Source organism: Haliotis cracherodii, unplaced genomic scaffold (assembly GCF_022045235.1).
Source record: "Haliotis cracherodii isolate W230 unplaced genomic scaffold, xgHalCrac1.p SCAF_6, whole genome shotgun sequence".
NCBI lineage: Eukaryota > Metazoa > Mollusca > Gastropoda > Lepetellida > Haliotidae > Haliotis > Haliotis cracherodii.
Genome location: NW_027266319.1, coordinates 46,240,719 through 46,255,548, shown reverse-complemented (window position 1 = coordinate 46,255,548; position 14,830 = coordinate 46,240,719). Strand labels below are relative to the sequence as shown.

The 14,830-nt window shown below is 40.4% G+C and overlaps 1 pseudogene; it reads left to right on the top strand.

Moving 5' to 3' along the window:
* The first annotated feature begins 11,019 nt into the window (after positions 1-11,019).
* Positions 11,020-12,245, top strand: LOC139446454 (uncharacterized; annotated as a pseudogene).
* The last annotated feature ends 2,585 nt before the right edge of the window (positions 12,246-14,830 follow it).

Below are 14,830 nucleotides of genomic sequence, written 5' to 3'. Positions count from 1 at the left end.
TCCTCAAGCGGAAGACCCATTTCGATTCCCCACATGGGTACAATGTGTGAAGCCCATTTCTGGTGTTCCCCGCCGTGATATTACTGGATTATTGTTAAAAGCGACGTGAAACCATTCTCACTCACTCACAGCGGTGTTTATCAAATTACTATATGCAAGTACATATAAAAGAGATTTGCACAAGACAAGAGACACAATTCAAGTTAAACATACATCAAATGTCAAAAAGAATATTTACGGACAACAGTATGACACACTGTGACATCATATACTACCGAAAACAAGTTATAGAACACCCACAATTATAAGATTTTATTTTTGCAAAACAATCAGCCATGACTAAATAACCAGTCTTCTTAACTTCTTTTGAAAAGTATATGTTTAGATTTTAACCTGATTTATTTAGATCGTATTGCCATGATCTGCCACGCGTTTTCGGCGTGATGGTCAACTGAATAGGGACATAAATCAATCGATTACATTTTACGCAAAACTCTGTAAATTGTAATAAAATCACCTACGTCTGTACAGTTAAATTATGTGAGAAAAGTTCAACATAATTGAACACACACACACACACACACAATTGCAGCAGATATCACATGCGGCCCCTATAGTGGTCAAGAGGGGATATTGCTTAACCGCGAGAAAACGATAGAGCGAGAAAGCGATGTCCCCTCCTGGCCACCATAGTTTAGGAGATATTAGGATATATAGACAGGTCTCTGATCTGATAAAGAGTATGTAAAACGATTGTGTGATTTGCTGGTGTATGTGCTGTAGGAGTGAAAGAACACTTAATTGTTACGTATGGACTGTCATAATTATGGAATGTGTCCATTAAAGCCTTTAAAGTTGTAATTGTTTAGAGGTATCACGAAGGTACTTTGTTGGGCGCACATGGATGCAACACAAAGGGAGCGCAGATACGCTGCAGAGCACGCAGGGATAGCAGTATTTTACGTTCGCTTCATTGGTCACTTTTCATCATTCCCCAAGCGTAACAGCGATCGCGATCTATTTTTTACTGCCTGGTATATGCTGCGACTAAGAGGTTAGTTCATGGGATTCAACACCTGAACATGATTCATACAATATTTTGACGACAATGCGACTAGCAAGCAGTATTTTTGTGTTTGTATATGACTACTCTATTATTGTCAAAAATAATGACAACTATGTTGGTTTTATAATGTCATAAACGTTCAGCTAGATATAACGTGCGTTTTACGACCAACTTGTCCTTTAAAATTAAAAGATGTTTCTGTTGTTTCCGGCATATTTGTCAAATAAAAAGAACCCAATTCTGTCGTATAGACATCTCCTCATAAATAAACATTAAAAATACTATAATTTGAATATCAGATATCTGTGGTTTCTGTCAATGATACATCTCTGTGATGCAAACAAATCGTTTTCATTATATTATGATTATTCTTCCCACCCTAAAGCTAACGCTTTAAATGGCTTTCGTAAATCAGCCCACTGTCAAAGCGCCAGAACCACCACTACTTCCTCCAAATAGTAGAAATGAAAACAGTACACACCAGAGACCATACACTTTATTTTATCGTCTCTGATTACACTAAATGTCCAAGATGTACTTCTCTCAGTTGATGTTAGTAAAAACCAGTGACCATACACTTTATTTTATCGTCTCTGATTACACTAAATGTCCAAGATGTACTTCTCTCAGTTGATGTAAGTAAAAACCAGTGGCCCAGATGGAATTGGCAATTCGTTCCTTAACTTGACAGCAAAGAACATACCATGTCCCTTCAACAGAGATTTGTATTCGGTCACTTCAATGTTCCTTATTTACATCGAAGTAGAAAAAAACAGCAGTTATTCCTATACACAAAAGGGCAGGGTAATTTATAGGCATACTGCCCTTACAAGTTGTTTGTCGAAAGCTTTTGAAAAATGCTTTCATAAATATTTATCCAATAGCCGACATAATTCCGTTTCATGTTTTCTTGGCGATAAATGCCAAACTCTAAAACAGGCCTGATATCTCAAATATAACAGCATATGATTTGTGAACCACCAGCACAAAAGGGACCACATGGGCGCATGGATAAAATTGTGCTATGACGTCATAAAGACGTTTGACGTCAACTTACTTCAGTGAAGAAAGCCATGTGTGATGCCACGTCTCTCTGTAATAAATATGAATTGAAGCGTGTGAATTGTATTTTTGTGTTCCGAAGATGCTGTCGTTTTAAAATATTCACTCTTCAAATAAAGAAACGCACAGGTAGTATGTAGTTCATTGAACCTGACTACACAACAAATCCGGTATATAAATTGGATATATGTTATTGTAAAACGTTGGTGGCCTGATATTCGACAAACTGTGCGTCAAAACGCAGCCATTCGAGATTTGCAATGTCTTAAACGGCATTGTTTTCACACTTGTTATAAAATGTCATGGACGAAAACAGTAAAACAAAATGGCATTCGTAACTCGTGGAAGTGGCTATAAAAAGGGCAAGCATAAGCCAATAATCGCAACATGAATCAAATTCTTCAACCTCACCTTCTTCCAATCATTGACCGGCAGAGGGAGTTGTTTCAACAGAACAACGCTTCACCACACACAGCTCCTGTAGACGGTAGACTATCTACATAACGCCATCATCAACGTCTTGTCCTAGCCTCCAGATCTCAACCCAATCGAACACCAGTGGGGTAAACTCGATCAACGTCAGAACACGCCACAGACACTCCCACAATTGACCAACGTGTTACAAGCAGAAAGGCGAAGAATTCCGCAGGACAGAATTCGTACACTTATTCAGTCAGTGCCGAGGAGATGCAGAGCCGTGATTGCTGCCGGGGCCGGTCACACGAGCTACTGAGTTCAGCGCAACCATGTGGCCTTATGTGACATTACAATGAACAGTTTTCAATGCGTTTGTACAACGACAACATGTGACTATCGAGCTTCAAAATGTCATATTTGTATCAATTATATTAAATTACATATCAACTTTATTAGGTACAATAAATTTACTAAAAATCTACCTGTGCGTTTCTTTTATTGAAGAGTGTATTGAAGAGTCAACATGTGATTTTTCACCCGTAAGGTCCCTTATCTCCTATGGTCGGTCAAATATTCCACACAAATATCACCACACTTTGGGGGAATCACTGAATCGTTACTCACCTAATGAAGGCGGAGATGACCGATAACTGGGACGCCCTAACACAATACAATGTAACAACGTTAAATCGGATATTGATTAATTTGGTTAGCCATGATAGAAAATCCTTGTTTGCATTTGACCCGTGAAGATGCGGAGTTGAATAGATCTTCAGTAACCCATTTTGCCGTAAAATGTGACTGTGCTCATTGTCAAAGGCGACTAACGGGATCGGGTGGTCAGGCTCACTGACTTGGTTGATGCGTGTCATCGGATCCCAATTGATGATGTCAATCACTGGATTGTCTGGTTCAGGCTCGATTATCTACAGACCGCCGTCGTGTAGTTGGAATATTGCCGGGTGCGGCGTTAAACAACAAACAAACAAAAACAAAGCATAATGGCATAATTAATTAGTCCGACTAGTAGAGTGAATATATATAATATCGCTATTCGCTATAACACGAGTTAGTCACGTGGGCGTTCGCGTCCAACGGATTCTCACAAAAGCTTGTTCCATGTCTTTGAGACACATGACCTGCTGCAGAGCTTGTCCTCGCGAGAAGTTGTGGTACTGTATTCTAAAGGTGAAAGTCTGGCATACTCCTGTCATTGAATACGTCATTTTGTGAATGAAGTCACCGACTGCGACGTCATGCGTAAGTAAACATTGTTGTACATATTTTGTAGTCTCTTTGAGGTGAAGGTCGATTGAAAATACATTCAGTTTACATTTTTAATCATGATGTAGTTCTCATCTGATTACATTTAAATGTTTTCTTCACTCAAAAATGTACATTTTGGATACATACTAAATCTACTGCTCAATATCATATCATAGGACACACGATACTGTAAACGTTAATCTAATGTCTCTTTGAACGTTGTTTACATAAAACAATAGAAAAACATCGTGTCGTTTTCTTTCTTACTTTTAAGAAATGAAATGTGAATGTTTAAACTGCAGCATGCAAGTATTTCCTTTTGAATGTAACATTCACTCGGGTAATTTCGTATGGACTGGTTAATTTTATCTTGTAACTAAGACTGAATGTATTACCTCAACAGAACTGATACTATTGTTTATCATTATTTGCACACTATATTGGAAGGAAACCGTTTTAAAAATTGCTTTTGTTAGTTTGATTGACAGAATACTGATGCTAGATGCGCCGCCAATCACAATTACTCCTCTTGTTTTGTATACTTTAATCACGTTTAACCAGTTCTTACATATTGACTTTACAATATATTATTCTTTGTACTATGAACGAAAATTAGGTAAAATATATAACAATTGATATAGAAATGTCGTCTTTCCCCGTCGTCAAAGACATAAAACAACCTATGCCGTCAAGCTAAAAGTTGTGTAATTAAGTATATTTGATAAACAAGACCTATACTCGATTATTAATTGTGCAACAAGGCTCAAATTAACTTACACAATCAGGTGAATTTGGGAATCTATAAAGATTTATTTACATAGCAAATAGGGCCACCCATTTTGCTATTACTGTATTTTCACATAGTGAGGTTTCATAATTTATCATAATTTGTTTAAACTTCTTACGGAGTAGGTACAATGCAAACAGCACTGGAACAGCAAATGCAGAACATTAATGAATGAGAAAAAACACATGTGTTGGATGAAAGAGAGGGTCTCGTTTAATGACATGGGAAACTTTACATTAGGCAAAAGGGAAAGAGCCAGCAGAAACTCTTAACCCCCCAAAAAGAGAAAGACACTCTTTTACCCCCAACAAACGTCTAGAAACAATCGGGAAGCATATTTGTAACAACAGTCCTGTAATGATTGAGAACAGTTTGGGGAATTTGATCCACATACCCAAATAGGCAGCACTTTTCAAATCACCCATGAGCTTCACAATTTCCCCTGGCACACCACAGTCAAGCGCCCAGGTGGCGCCACCTCGCCTGAAGCTATGACTTGATACGTCACCCTCTACCGTGGCCTTGGTAGCGAGAGCTTTGAGATCTGTATTGAATTTTGAGCTGGTCATTACAACTGGTTTACCCTTCTGGTAATTGAGGAAAACTGGTGATTCCAGAGAATCGCCATTGTTCACATTGAACAAGTCTCACTTCATACATTCTTTCCTTAAACTGAATAGTTTTGGACCAATTGACTCTCACTCCAAGAGAACAGTCCGAGTACAAAATGAAACTTCCCTTTGAAAACTGCTTCGTGCTTGAATAAGTTTTCTCTGAGTCAGGGAAAAGGTTGGACTTGCGAAATAATCCAAAAAACATCAACAGCATAGCAGCCGACAAGTTTACATGTGAAAGGTTGCTAAAGTCGAGCACTCCCTTAAGTTGTAGCAGCATGATCGGTGTCATAGGTGTCTTCCTATGTACAACACATCCTTAAATTCTTTAAATTCCTCTGAGAGTAGACTTCAAAGCCAACTATCTTGAAATGGGTGCTCATACCCACACTCAAGATGCAAAATTCGCACAATATTCAAGTACAGTTTAATTGAAGTAGGCTTCAATCTTCTTGCTAGGAAGGTGGCATAGAGCACAACATGCCACACTGTGACAGGAACAGGAGCCTTCCCTATTAACTCACAAAACTTCAGATATGCGCTCAAATTCGACTTGTACGTTCTCACAGTGTTCTCTGAGAATGTCGATGCACGGTTCTCAGAAACTTCCTGGATGATCTCTTCTGACAGCTTGCTCTGCCCATCTGCAATACAAAAACATCCTTGACTACAGGGACATTGAATTTACAAAGTCCAAAAACACCCTGGGGACTGACTTACAGGACTGAAACCAGTTACTGAGTAATGTGCATAATTGTTTAAGCATGTGAGGCTCATGGAGTCGAGAAATAGTATCTGGAATGATGTTCAATCTGCCGAGTATGTGAATCGCTTTTATTGTGAAGTTCCAATGCGCACTTAACCAAAACAATCCACGGAGCGCTTTGTTAACCAGCTTGTTTTTACTCCTCCCCTTGTTAATCACGGACTTCGTCACTGAACTCTGTCTGTGTGCACCACACTGGCTCTATCCTTCCACCCACTGGCCCGTTTTCTTACTGCCAGAACAACTGCCAGCACTTCCTTATAGCTTGCCATGCTGAATAGTGCCACTCCCCACTTGTAAATGCCCCAGCTGCTGCTGTGCAAGCATCCACATGAACTGGAACCGTTTCCATTGAATCATAATACACTGATCCATTAAATAAGGCAAGATAAGCTAGCCACCATGCCAAATCGCTATTAAATTCGTGCGATAATAATGCCTTATCACATTGATGCTTAAGGCCACAAATTGTGTCCAGAATGCGACGAAGAAAAAGTTTTCGCCTTGCATGCCCAATTTGATAGTCCTGCTAGACTTTGCAATTGTCGTTTTGATGCTCCTCTTCTTCAAATCTCTTTAGTTCTGCATTTAACTTAGACAGCTTCTCAGGCCCTAGTGATAGTATCTTTGTAACAGTATCTATATCCACACTAAGGAAGGTAAATTTCTGGGTGGGACCCACCACTTTCTGCCAACTAACATAGAAACCCAGCTCCCCTAACAGTCCAATAAGTGTATGCAATGCTGCATTACATTGTTCAGAAGTAGGAGCAAAAATACAAATATCATCACTGTACACCACCAAATGTTTGAAGCCTCTCCTATGGACCATTCTCTTAATGGCCTGAGAAATCCGATGGAAAATGCTAGGACCAAACCGGGAACCAAACGGTAGACGTGCATCAAACAGAAAGGTAGGATCCTTCTCACCATTAAATTTCTACTTAATACCAGTCATTTTATAGTCTGTTGGGTGAATCCCCACTGATCTGTAGGCTGATTTTATGTCAACTTTTGCCATAAAATAATTGGGTTGGGCAAATACACAAGCATGTTTTATATGATTCTGCGAAGATGCCTTGACAGGAGTGGAGTTTGAATCTGTGATCCTAAATCCGGACTTGATGCCATCTAACAAATAGTTTCGATCATGATCATTCTTTAATTCTTTCATCCATGCTTCTGCTTTTGCAGAAATAGCATTAAAGATATTTAGTAGTGAAAGGGGAGTGGGTCCCAACAATAGGGGAGTGACACTTGGATCCTATTGACTTTTTTCTGAATCTTCCGGTGGTTTCCCGCCATGTTCAACTTGCGTATGTCCTTTTACACATACACTGCATACATGGTCAAAATTGCACCTCTGACCATAGGTGCACTTGCCCTTGTTGAACTGCCAACACACTTCTTTCACTGGGGATCGACCATCACGTTTCACTGGTCTATTCTCTATCTTTGATAAACTAGCTGCAGCTGTTATCCTTTCTTTCAGATACATTGTACTTAAATGCTGTCCATCTGATCCCCAACGAAACCCTGCCTGGGTCTGCTTATCTCTATAGTCAAAGTCATACCATAGTACTGAAGCCCATGTGTAACGGCAGGCTAATTCTCAAATCTGCCATTATGCAAGCATTAGAAGCAATCCATTGGGATGGTGTAACTGTCTCAAGTTTTTGTTTCTTCTTTTCATTCATTTTGAGTGTAATTCCACCCCCGATATCAAACTCCTCTGTTTCAGAATATACACTATTTTGGCCAGGAGGTAAAAAGTCAACAATATAAAGAGGTTTCTCACCAGATCTCCCTCTTTTCAGGTAGGTCGACGGGTCCAGATCTATTCTAGCTGTTTGCACCAGATTCCTGCTACCATCTGATTGGAAGCCAAGAATATCTCCAAGTAGTCCAAGCCCAACCGGGGCTGGTGGTTTATTCCCCCCGGTAGCAGCATGAGCAGACGATGTCCCTGCAAGTAAACTTTGAAGGCCCCTGATGTGCCCCCTTTTTAGCTTTAATAGTTCAAAATCCTCCTGTTTCATGTTCATCAATGCAATCTTCGTATCAAATCCTTCTTGAATTAACACATGGGCCACTTCGGATGGTAAACCTGCTTCTTCTATGAACAGTTTGACATCGAAAGCACGCAGTTTCTGGGCTTCTCTCGCGGCAATAGCCGCACAATCAAAGTCGAATACACTCATCCCAACATTCATGTATCAGCCTGTATGTAGATCTTACTCGCACGAAGCGCCCCTTAGCGATTTATGTAAAGACTTGTTCATTCGTTGCCATGATTCAATTTTTCCGTACCTCTCGTTGCCGTGATTCAATTTTCCCGCCACTGTATGCTTGCCAGCCACCGGATGTGGAAGTACGCTAAACTAAAAGCCCCACAATCCTGTCCAAGGGGAGGTAACTCCTACCGTTTAATTTTTTTTCACTCTGGAAAAACACGATTAAACCTAGAGGTATATGGTTCCACGTTAACAAACAATTACGAGAATATATTGTCATGATCCATAGCAAATTATCATCAAGAGAGCCGACTTACAAAGACCAAGTTCTATGACCTGCGGAGCTATTCCCCACTTAGCTCTGTGCGAGTGTATATCGCTTACTCGTTTTGACGTCAGAGTTGAAAGACCCGTGAAGATCCGGAATAGGTCTTCAACAACCCATGCTTGCCGTAAAAGGCGACTATGCTTGTCGTAAGAGGCGACTAACGGGATCGGGTGGTCAGGCTCACTGACTTAGTTGATGCCAGCACAGGACCATGTAATGAATAATAATAACAAACAAACTCGCAGACGGGGCTTTGTCTATGAGTTTTTTGCGAGTTTGTTTATTATCATTATTAGTTACATGGTCCTGTGATGCATGTCATCATATCCCAGTTGCGTGGATCGATGCTTGTGATGTCAATCACTGGATTGTCCAGACTCGATTATTTACAGTATTTGCAGTAACTTCGACCAGACTACGAAACCGTTTAAGAGCAGCAGGTCTACGAGCAAGACGTCCTGTTTGACGTGTCATATTGAGTCGACAATATACTCAACAACGACTGCATTGGTGTCATCAACACAGGATATGGCCTCAACTGCTATGGAGACATGACTGGTTCAGTGACGAATCAAGAGTTCTCCTCCATCGAGGGGATGGAAAGGCACGGGTCCACAGACGTCGGGGAGAACGTTTTGGAAACTGCGAACATGAAGTGAACAGGTTTGATGGGGGTAGCATAATGATGTGAGCAGGTATCTCTCATCATGGCAGGACAGGTTTGGTCCATATCCAGGCAATCTTACAGCTCAACGATACATCAACGAAATTCTCCTACTACACGTCCTCTCAATTGCAGACGATGTATTCCAGCAGGACAATGCTCGACCGCATACAGCAAGGATCACAAGAGCCTGTCTACACAACAACAAAGTTGATGTTCTCCCCTGGCTTTTGCGTTCCAGACCGAGTGGGCTACCATTCCCCAGGATGTGATTCGCCTATACTCGTCTCTTCCAAGGGCAGATGTCAGGCTGCTATCGATTCCAACCGGGGACATACGCATTATTGATGGTAGCTGACCTTCACCTCGGACTTTTCCTATGTACCGATACCTGAGATGACTACAATCACCAAGTGTTCTCTCCACAACATTTTGGCTCAATACCTTGTATGGTTCCTCGTATAAATGTATTTTCCTACCTCCAACAAATCTGGCTTTGCGTTTAAATGAATATTTTTAGTTGGTCGGTCGGTCGGTGAGCAAACATTGGCACAAAAACAGGAATAATTAGAAAGATAAAACAAAATTGAAATTTGCTAACGAAATAAGAAATGTGTTGTATGTGGAGGCAATATGTGTTTTCTGAATGATTACTTGGAACAGAAAAGCAATTAACCGTGGCCGATAATATTTTATTAAAACATGATCAAATGCAATACAATTATTAAAACCAACGAAATCAATGTCCGTTACTCAACAAAAGGGTGAAATCATAATGGATGGTTTTGTATTCATTCACACAGTCATCACTTCCAAATTTGTTATGCAGAATTAATTGTGTCTCTTAGCTGTGCCAGGCCCTTGGATCATGGGTTTGAATCTAAGAATCACCCTGACTACTAGAAATATAGTATGAAGTATTAATTATTCTTGCAGGTTGCGGAAAGGGGCGAGTGGTGATGAATGATGGTGTCTCGTGAATTTAGTTTACGGACACTTACAAGTGATCCCAATACCATTTGGCACACTCGTCCCATTCCGTAATCTATAAGATACCGGCTGGTGACGAAAGAACCTATATGGCGCGAACTAAAAACAGACTTTGTTGCCCTGAGTGATTTATCTCAGAATAGCGATTGTGACAGTTACATGTACAGTGGTGGTATGGTAGAAGTTACCTCTTTACATTTTCAAGCAAATTTAACATTAAACATTTGGGTACGAATAGTTTGGCAACTATCCATGAAACGTGATAGCTTTCTAAATTATGTCAATGGAACAAAAAAACTGGAGTGCACACTTTGTGTAAATCCCCAATAAATATAGATGTGAATTCTTGTCTAAATATGTCAACAATAATAACTTTGCACAGCTATTATTAAATTATTCTGTGTCTGCACTTAGAATCCAACTTACGGGTAACGACTATACAGGGTTATCTCCCAAAACCCCTACATCCCATTTCCCCTACAACCCAGTTCCCCTACAATTAGTTAAAACAACACGCGGCATTTACATGTCTGGCATTATGAACTCACCTAAAGGAGAGATTAAGGTCTGGAGTAGAGGTAGTAGAAATGAAAGGGGTAGAGCTTTAGGGGATTAGGGGACTTAAAGGAAAGTTTTAAAAAAAAGATTTAATGTGAGTGTAATGAAAGATGCCTGTATGATGAGAAGACAATTTTTAGAAATTACAAAAATAACAATAGGAAGAAACAATTATTACATTATTATTAAACTGAGATGAGACGATTTACAGTTGAGATGGCTAGGTTTAGTATATAGATACTTGAAACTGACTAGTATGACATCAACATGGCTGGTCTTCGCAATGTTGAGTTTTTTAAGTCACAGAGAGGAAAGCCCCAAGTCCTATTTGATGGTTATCTTCACACTAAGAACGTCGAGAGACTGACTTGCGTACACTGGAAGTGTGTCAAGTCCACATGTAGAGGAAGACTCACAACAGTAGGAACCGTGATGAGGAATGCTACAGAGCATACCCATGCCCCTGAGGATAGCCAGAAAGTCTGCTTTATGAGCACCCCGAGGAAGAGAGCGAGAGAAGAGTCAACCCCGATGCACACCCTCTACAATGACGAACTCTCCAACTTGAACAACGACGAGACAGGAATGATGCCATCCTTCCCCACCATGAGCAGCGCGTTGTACCGGCACAGACAGAAGACGATTCCTGTTTGGCCACAGACAAGATCGGAGGTGGATCTCCAGGATTTCTGGACGCAGACAGCAGATGGACGACCTTTCCTCCTGTTTCCTGACGGTGATGATGACAAGATTCTGGCGTTTGGCAGTCTAGTGAGTCTGGAGGCCTTGCAGTCATCTGAGATTCTATACATGGATGGAACGTTCACTGCCTGGAATCAAGTGTACATCATCCATGCAAGACTCGGAGCCAGGACATATCCCCTCATCATCGCCTTACTCCCCGACCGTCAGACAGACACCTACTTAAGACTCTTCAGGCTACTCAAGTATGAAGTTCAACAGAGACTAAACAGACCACTTGCCCCGTCATGCATCCAGACAGACTTTTATATTGAGACAGGCTGCTATTCGTGCTGTCCAAGTCGTGTTTCCTACTGCCGATGTGAAGGGATGCTTCTTCCTTTACTACCAGGCGATATGGAGATGTACCAAGAGCTGTCGCCTTCAACGACTACATCGTCACTACCTGGGTCGACCACGGAGCACGATTACCCCTACCACTGTGGAACCATCACGGTACAACAGGTCCCAGGACGAACAGCAACCTTGAAGGCTTTCATAATCGACTCAATTGAGTTCTCCCTCACTGACATCCCAACATCTACCGATTTGTGGAGGTAGACAGGAAGGTGGAACAGGCAGAATGAGCTAAGATTTTACAGCTCGACTTTGGAGCAGCTCAAAGAGGCAGGAAGAGAGTGTACAGAGAGGTGGAGAACCGTCTCTGCCGCCTGAAGGACGAGTTGAATAGAGAGTTGAAATCCCCAATGCAGTTCCTAGATGCGGTTGGCCATCTCCTCAGGCTGGGATAAAGAGTGAATTGAACATTTGAGATGAAATTTATTATAATGTATTATGAATTTTGAAAAATGAACATTTTGTTATTATGTAATATGAATTTTGAAAAATGAACATTTTATTATAATGTATTATGAATTTTTAAAAATGAACATTTTATTATAATGTATTATGATTTTGAATAATATCGTAATTAAATATTTATCTCAATCTATTCGTGTTTCTTGGGTTGTTCCATTGTATGAAAAAGGTAACAGTCTAGGGATTAGCAGTGCCATGGACCGTGAACTTAGTTGTCTTAATCAAGCTGTAGGGGAAATGGGATGTAGGGGTTTTGGGAGGTTACCCTATACATTAATGAACAATTCATGATTCTTTTAGCTTATCTAGTTCCTAGCTCCGGGATCTGTTTATAACACTGTAGCTGAGTGACAGCAGTACGAAGGTGACATTCCTTTTCAAAGTGTTACAAATAATACTATATGCAATAGGGGTTGTAAGTATGTCACGGGACTACGCGAGACCTTACGTTATTTAGTACTTCCGGTGACAAACAACGTCTCGTTGCAATGCACTCTCCTACCCAGAGTTCCATGCGGCTGGCAGCCAGCTAGCATAGTACCTCTGCCACAGGCCAGCGCCGTGTGACGATTCGTCACATCTTTCACTGTCCATTCAAGATATTGCCAGAGACCATATGGTCTCTGATATTGCATATGCGTTTCATCCGTTTCATGTTTGACAAGTCTACACATTTTCATAAACAAATGTCAAAGAATGGTTAACTTTCATTGAGAAAGTATTCAAATACGTAAAAATCTACTTGTTTTGGCGTAGTTATCCTATGTTTACATTGGTTGTACGGCTCCACGTGCTGTCATCGAAGCCCAACGGAGAGCTAGCGACACGGTCACTTTGATGCATAGATATATATTGTCATGCAACTCACTGTCGCAGTTGTAGTAGCATATCTATATAGTTATGCCTAACAATATGTAAAGCGCCCCCAAATACTTGCATTAGTCCGTTCTATACTGATTTCTGAAAAAGCGCGTTTGTTTACAAACAAGAGAAAAGTCCGGTCACGTGATATGCAAATTAGCCTGTGGCAGCGGTGTTATGCTGAGTCACCACTGCGACGGAGTGTGACTGCAATGGCGACAGCGGTGTTACCAAGCTCCTCACAGCGATAGTCCGTTCACGGAGCTCTCTATACTATGTTACCGAGAGTGTAACGAAGGTGTCACGCGCTGGGAAGGAGCTTGCGGTGTTACGTCGGACAGAGCCCGGCGAATCATATTCGGAACACGCTTAGGAAACTTAGAACTTAGAAAAACATGATACTGTCACAGGCATTAAAACACTCGAGTTCGGTGGCATGAATAGCGAGTGTTGGCTTGTCAAAGCAGTTGCAGTTTTGTCAAGACGTCCTATGATCGATGTCAAACTGGTCGCTACCCATTCATAAATATTGAGGTAAGTTTTCACTTTTCGCACACTTCTGTTAAGCAGCTGGTATTACTGTCAGTTTTTAATAAGTCAATACTGATCAGTTCATCATCACACGTACAATGGTGATGGCGTTGAAAAATGAGCATAAACAGTCGTTCTGAAGGTATATGCATCATACAATGTTATGGCAAATGTCCATTACATCTATCCTGAGCCTTTTCCAATAATAAATGTTCAGCTCTGACAAGGAACGTCACAGAATTATATTTGTAGGTCAAGGGGAGATGACACAAACTATAGGCCTAGTCATAAGAAGTCCTATTATGTGCATGTTGGCAATGCAAATTATGTCAATACTTAATGTTGTGCAAAGAGACTTATGGGGTGCCTGTGTTAATAGATAAGGATATGTGCCAATATCACGGTGATAATGTTATGTGCACTGAAAAATCAGGTTTTATTCACACAAAAAATATTAATCTAATTTGTAAATAATGATAATTAAATCCTTGCAGTGATTGTTTTTAAGATCTCTGAAAAGTGACCTCACTTAAATGTATTCTGTATGACTTGATCATTACAACCCCATTTGTTTATCATATTCAGTTGAAGGTACAATGTACATGCTGAATTCATTAATTTTATCTTGATGTAGTCATTGTAAGAAATGGTTGGTATTTTAAAAGTATATATTATATGTTCTCATAAGTGATATTTATATTTTGCAGTTGGACCATATTTCCATGTTTGAGGGGAGAAAGATTTTCTCATCTTACTTACGAGTAGATGCATATGGATCACCAGAATTACCTTGATGCCAAGCATAACCACACCTCAAGAGCATCTCGGACTATAACATATCTTCAGATTTCTTGGAATATTTTGTGGTCAAGCATTACATTGCCTATGAAAGAACAACTCTTGTTGTGTATACAGGTGTAAACATATTAAAGTTCTATTCGAAGTACTGGTTCTGTAAATAATGTATTTGACCATCAGAATACACCATGTACACTGGACACTTGCTGGAACAGGACCTACTTGTCATCAACATGATGTTGCAGAACATCTTGGGACTCTCACATAAAGTCCAGTGTGAATCTAGATACTGACACCAGTAACAGTGCATGCTGGCACACTGGCAGAG